The 6,034-nt window shown below is 42.8% G+C and overlaps 1 long non-coding RNA gene across 1 annotated transcript; it reads right to left on the bottom strand.

Annotated features, from left to right (window-relative positions):
- Positions 1 to 6: 6 nt before the first annotated feature.
- LOC125482626 lies at positions 7 to 5,261 on the bottom strand. Its single transcript, XR_007261701.1, has 4 exons — positions 4,580 to 5,261; positions 3,646 to 3,766; positions 838 to 1,141; positions 7 to 116 (listed from the first exon to the last, which is right to left on the bottom strand). It is a non-coding gene; the product is annotated as an uncharacterized LOC125482626 (long non-coding RNA).
- Between the last annotated feature and the right edge of the window lie 773 nt (positions 5,262 to 6,034).

Below are 6,034 nucleotides of genomic sequence, written 5' to 3' on the forward strand. Positions count from 1 at the left end.
CCATTGTTCAGTCTTGATCAGTCACCATTGCAGCTCTTCAAGATCTTGGGTTTTCAGTTCATGTAACCAGCCAGATCAGAGAGGGTCAAACATTTTTTAGGCTTTGAATCTGCCAACTTTCAGGAGGAAGAAGGGAGAGAATGTAAAAACATTTGAGTTTGCTTCTTGAAATTTCTCTTTTCAAACTACATCCTAACAGCCTGAAACATCTGGAGAAGCTTCTTTAGGTGAATTTGCTTGCACAGCATGCTCTTGGCACTTGGCTGAGTCTTCACCCTCTTCAGGTTCCCTCAATTCTTTCAACTTCCAGTCTTGTTAGAGGACAGTTCTATGGGTGCTAGTTGTTTTCTGATGCCTAGTCCAAGAGACCATCCTTTCTGACAATATACAACAAGAACTGCAGGAACTTCACATCTGAACCCAGTCCGATCATCACCTGAACTACACACACTCACACAAAGAATACTGAGGACTGTGAGGGATGGGCATTCCTAATTGTTTTTATCTTGCCCTGCCTGGTGCAGAGACACTTAAGCTCATCAATGTGCTCCTGTGTTGAAAGTGAAACTCACTCCCACAGGGATTGGTTAAAGGGAATTGTATAAATACATTTAAGTAGAACCTGGACAAGCATATGAGGAAGAAGGGGTAGAGAGTTATAATGATGGATTTAGATGGGATAAGTTGGGAACAGCTCATGTGGAGCATAAACACCAGTCCTACATAATCCTATGACCATCCCAGTTGAGATCAAGTTAAACCTGACAGATTGGGGAATGAAACCGTGGATTCTCCTCTACATTAATCAGTACTGCGCTACACCATCAGGAAACATACCTGCCTGTGCTCATAACAGATGTTGAGTATCATCAGTGACTTCTTGCAGTATGTGGTTCCATTTTTATATTGCATCAATATTGAAGCTGATGATGAGCTAACATTACACACTATTTCCCTGAATTAATACGTTTATTTTGTTTGTATCTTTTTTTCTTAACGATGTTCCATTTATTCGATGTGGAGATTCTTTTCTGTAATGTTTCTGTGTGAGTTATAAAGATGATTTTTACATGAAGAAGTGTCTGCAAGCATTTTTTTCGTCTTGCCAGTGAACCTGAAATAGGTCAGGTTTAAGGATTATCTGAAACAAGATGCAAGAGAGGAGGGAGGAGGGGAAGAGCAGAATCAGGGCAGGAAGACAATTCATTAACTACTTTCATAATTAATATCTGCATGTCAGAAACAACAGAATTAAAACAGTAGGTTTATAACTCAGGTTGACTATATTCCTGAAGTTTAAATCACACGAACGCCGAGCCCCAATACTTTCCTTATGGCTAACGAACAGACGCATTCAAAGAAGACAAAAACAATGCAATTATTTTGAATGTGCCTTTGATTTTACCTCCCACATTGTTCAAAGCAGTGATCAGGGGCTGAAAATTAAGTCTTGGAGATTCTGGGACAATGTTGGAATAGTAACAATCCTAGGGGAAGTAATAGAAGTTTGATATTAAAAATAGATTTTCATTTTTATTCATTCATGGGATGTTTGCATCTCTGGCTGGGCCAATGTTTATTGTCCACCCCTAGTTGCCCTTGAGAAGGTGGTGGTGAACTGCCTTCTTGAACCACTGCAGTCTATGTGCTGTAGGAAGACCCATAATGACATTAGGGAGGGAGGGTTTCCAGGATTCTGACCCAGCAACACTGAAGGAATGGACATATATTTCCAAGTCAGGATGGTGCGTGGCTTGGATGGGAACTTGCAGGTGGTGGTGTTCCCATATGTCTGCTGCCCTTGTCCTAGATGGTAGTAGCCGTGGATTTGGAAGGTAGTGTCTAATGTTCCTTGGTTAGTTACTGCAGTGCATCATGTAGATGGTTTGCATTGTGCATTGATGGTTAGGGGAGTAAATGTTGGAGATGGTGATTAGCATGTCAATCAAGCAAGGCTGCTTTGTCCTGGATGGTGTTAAGCTTCTTGAATGTTGTTGGAGCTGCACTCATCCAGGCAAATAGGGAGTATTGCATCACACTCGTGTCTTGTGCCTTGTAGATGATGGACAGGCTTTGGGGAGTCAGGAGGTGGATTACTTTCTACAGAATTCCCAGCCTGTGATCTGCTCTGTTAGCCACAGTTTCTGGTTGTTGATAATTCACATGAAATTCCTGAACCACTCACTAAAAGGACGCAATGTGGTTCACAGGTCTCGAAGATGCAATTTAGATTCATAAGATAATAACATGAGGAGGATTAAGTGTCTTTTCAGCAAGGAAGAATTAAGAGTTCCTTCATCACAGGATGTAATTGTTTCTTTAATGATGTCTAGATTCTTTGTATCTAACTAAATTTGGGAGAGCAGTCCAACTGTTGATTGTTCTCTGTAAGGCAAAGCTTTCTGATCTCAGTCTTAAATTTCCCTTTTCCTAGTTTAAAACCTCTTTGAATTTACCATTTCCATATCATTCACAATCACATGGACTTCTTCGATCACCCGAGATCAGTTGTATTCACTGGAAAAATAGTGAGGAGCCATTAGGATATTGGAACATTTTAAATGGACTGCAAGTAGATTTTAAAAGAGGCTTATTGATGCATTGTGTTTTCTTCAAATGGTATGCAAGTAGTTTCAAAAAAAGATAAAAACATTAGAAACTGTACACAGTACACCAATTGTAGTTCACAATCTGTTTAATAATTAACTGACTGTTAACCAGTTACCAGCACATCCCACTTACCTTCTACTTCCTGAGGTCACCACACTCACTGCCCCTCTCCTCACCTCTCTGCCCACCTCACACCCTGCTCACCAACTCTCCTGCTGCCTGCTCAATGCACTCTCCCTAGTCACAACAACACCCCTCGCCCCGCCTGCTGCACCTTCCCCACTCCCCATCTCTCACCCTTTAGTGTGCATCACCAATAACTAGAAACTGTGGCTACAAGAGCAGGTCAGGAGTGTGATGGAATATTCCCCACTTGATGAGTGCAGCTCCAACAACACTCAAGAAGCTTGACACCATCCAGGACAAAGCACACTTGTCCCCTCTTGATGCCCCTCTCTGGCTCGCCCCAACTCGGCCCCCTTCTCCTGCTCTCAGAAACTCTTCTGCTTGTGACTAAGTCCTGCACACAATGACTCACTGCAGGGTCTCATTCTGTTACTGTTGGGGCAGGGGTTCGCCGTGCGGAAAGCTCAAGCATCATGCCTGCTTGTGTATTTACTTGCAGGATCTCCCTTGCTGCCAATGCCCTCAACCCCTAATGCCCACAGATCTCAGTGGGTGTGACCTCAGTCCCTGGGGTCCTTGATCCAGGGGAATGGAGTGCAGCTGGCCTGTTAGGTGCCTGAATTGCACGAAGTGTGGTGGGCCTTTTCAAAAAGAGACAACGTGGGGTCCTTGCCACCTGTCCTGCCCATAGCCAAGACTTCCTTGCCTCCACAAGATTCAGCAATATACTTCTCCGCTCAGATCCTCTCACTCACCACTTCCTTTTCCGAACCCTAAGATGGAGCTTGAGAGAGGGATGGTGAGGGGAAGGAAGGAAGCAAGGGAGGGTTGATTGAGAGGTTCACAGTGAAAGATGATGAGTCAGAGATGGACAGTGAGTAGGCTGTGTAGTCAATATCATTGCCGTACCTCATTCAGGCCCAGCAGTGCTTAGGCATTGTCCCGGTCCAGCGTCCTGTGCGACTCTCTATCTCCAGTGCTCCATGAACAGCCTGTGTGGTCATTCTGCACCAGTACATTACTCTGTGTCCTGCAAGAAAAATGACATCTTTGCAAATGAGAAATCTATTCCTAATTCAAAGGCATATTTTTGGCTAAGGCTGTCAGCGTGAAACTAAAACACTTGTTACTGTGAAATCTTAGTCACTCAACCATTTAGAACAAAATATTAAAGCTCTGCTACCCCATATTTTCCCTCTTGTTGTAACTTTATGCTTTCATTAAGCACAGGCATTGACCTGTCTCCAATTCACTTCCTGGTGCCATCAGGTTTGAAGTTAATAATTGTGGCATACTTCCTGGAAAGTACGACGAAGCATCAACAACCTGCCAAAGATGATATGCTTTACGATGAACTGTACCTCTTTTCTCATTTAGCATCCTCTTTTACTGTAAATATGTGTGTCCTTGTACATTGTTCATTGCACTGGGTGAATAGGGAAGTGTTTTCTCTCTCATTGAATGAATGAGTTTTTTCATCTTTCTCTGTTGCCTTGTCAGTGATTGAGGTAGCGTTTCTCTATTTCTCTCTCTATGTGAATCTCTTGGTGTGATCTTTATATCTGCCTCATCCATATGTCTTATACATCCAAAACCTGGGGCCATTGAATTTAACAGTAATCTTATGAAGAACCCATGTAATGATACTCATATTTGCAGTGAGATTCGGCAGGTGCAGAACTCAAAAACGTTAAAAGGACAATCTGTATAAGGTTATGCTATAGCCCAAGGGTGACCTAGCCAAACCACCAGACTCTACATTGGGCTGTGTGGGAGACCCACTGTCAGCCTGTCAACAGCGAGATTCTGAAGCTTTCACAAAATCCCTTGCCTTACCACTTACCACCTTTCTGCGTTAAGAACAGAAGATGCCTTTACACACCAAGCAGAAACAGAATCCTTTGCAATATTGAAGCATGTTGATTGAACCTCCTCGCTCTGGGGTACCAGCACTGTATCCATCCAAGGTGTACATGATGAAAGGTGTCTCCTGCTGATGTTTGTTACGATTCAGAGATCAAATGTGTTGGGACATCCTCAGTTGTGGTCTTCTCCACAAGAATAAAACTTTTCAATACATGTATCCAGTAAAGGTATCATCCCAGAAATCACGTCCATCAGAAACCCCTTTATATTTCCCCCCAGATGACTGACACATATCCAACACTGAACCAATCAATGGGCACAGGTCGCTGTTACAAAACCACATCCAAATCTTGCACTTGCTATTTGGATATCCTGTTCCAGCGAGTAACTGATTGTTGACACACTCATAACCAAGAAATGATGTTTCATGAAAAGAGATCTTGCTGGAAGCATTCCACAAGTCCGGCAGCATCTGTGGAGAGATAGAAACAGAGTTCAAATTTCAGGTCTGTGACTTTTTGTCAGAAATAAGCCTCACCATTTTTCCAAGTGATTGCAGCATCGAGATTTAATGGGAGATCAGGTGAAGAGGTTCCATTTCATCTTTGGAAGACAGACGAGGCTTTTGAACGGTTCGTGTCCCACTGCTAGTATCCATCTCCCTACAGAAAGACAAAAACACAATTTCAACATTTCCAATTCTGTGTTGATTACTAAACCTGTACACAGCATGGTCCCATAAACCAATTTAGATAATTTGTCAGACAGCCTGCTTTGATGGTGGTAGTCGTTGGTGGAATGGGAGCCAGGATACTGCGAAGACCCCTTTCTGCAAATAGTACCATGGGCTATTTTACATTGCAGAGTCTAGTTTAACATCTCATTTGAAAGTGGCAGTTTTGACAGTGTAATAGACGCTCAGTACTGCACAGAAGTATGAAACAGAATATGTGCAGGATCTGGTCTTGAATCCATGATCTCTTACCCAGAAACAAGAGTGATACAAATTAGCCAAAGCTCACACGTGATACATTTGGAAACGGGAAAAACTCATAGCATTAATGAAGTGAAGAACTGTTGCCTCATATCACCAGAAAGAATGAACTTGCATTTCTAAAGCACCTTTCACAACCTTCAGCTGTCCCAAAGTGTTTCACAGTTAATGAAGCACTTTTTGAGGTGTTGTAGTATTTAAGAGACTAAGAACATTTCCATTACCATCCACCTTTGCCTTGCACCATCATGCCTTTTGTCATTTAATCTCTCCTGCTTTCTATCTTTTCACAGACCTTCCCTTTACAGTCCTCCCCAGTAATTTAGCCCCACCCCCACACCACACCTGTATCTGTGATAGTAGGAACTGCAGATGCTGGAAAATCTGAGATAACAAGGTGTAGAGCTGGATGAACACAGCAGGCCAAGCAGCATCGTA

This window comes from Rhincodon typus, unplaced genomic scaffold (assembly GCF_021869965.1).
Source record: "Rhincodon typus isolate 14 unplaced genomic scaffold, sRhiTyp1.1 hic_rhity00013937, whole genome shotgun sequence".
NCBI classification, from domain to species: Eukaryota; Metazoa; Chordata; class Chondrichthyes; order Orectolobiformes; family Rhincodontidae; genus Rhincodon; species Rhincodon typus.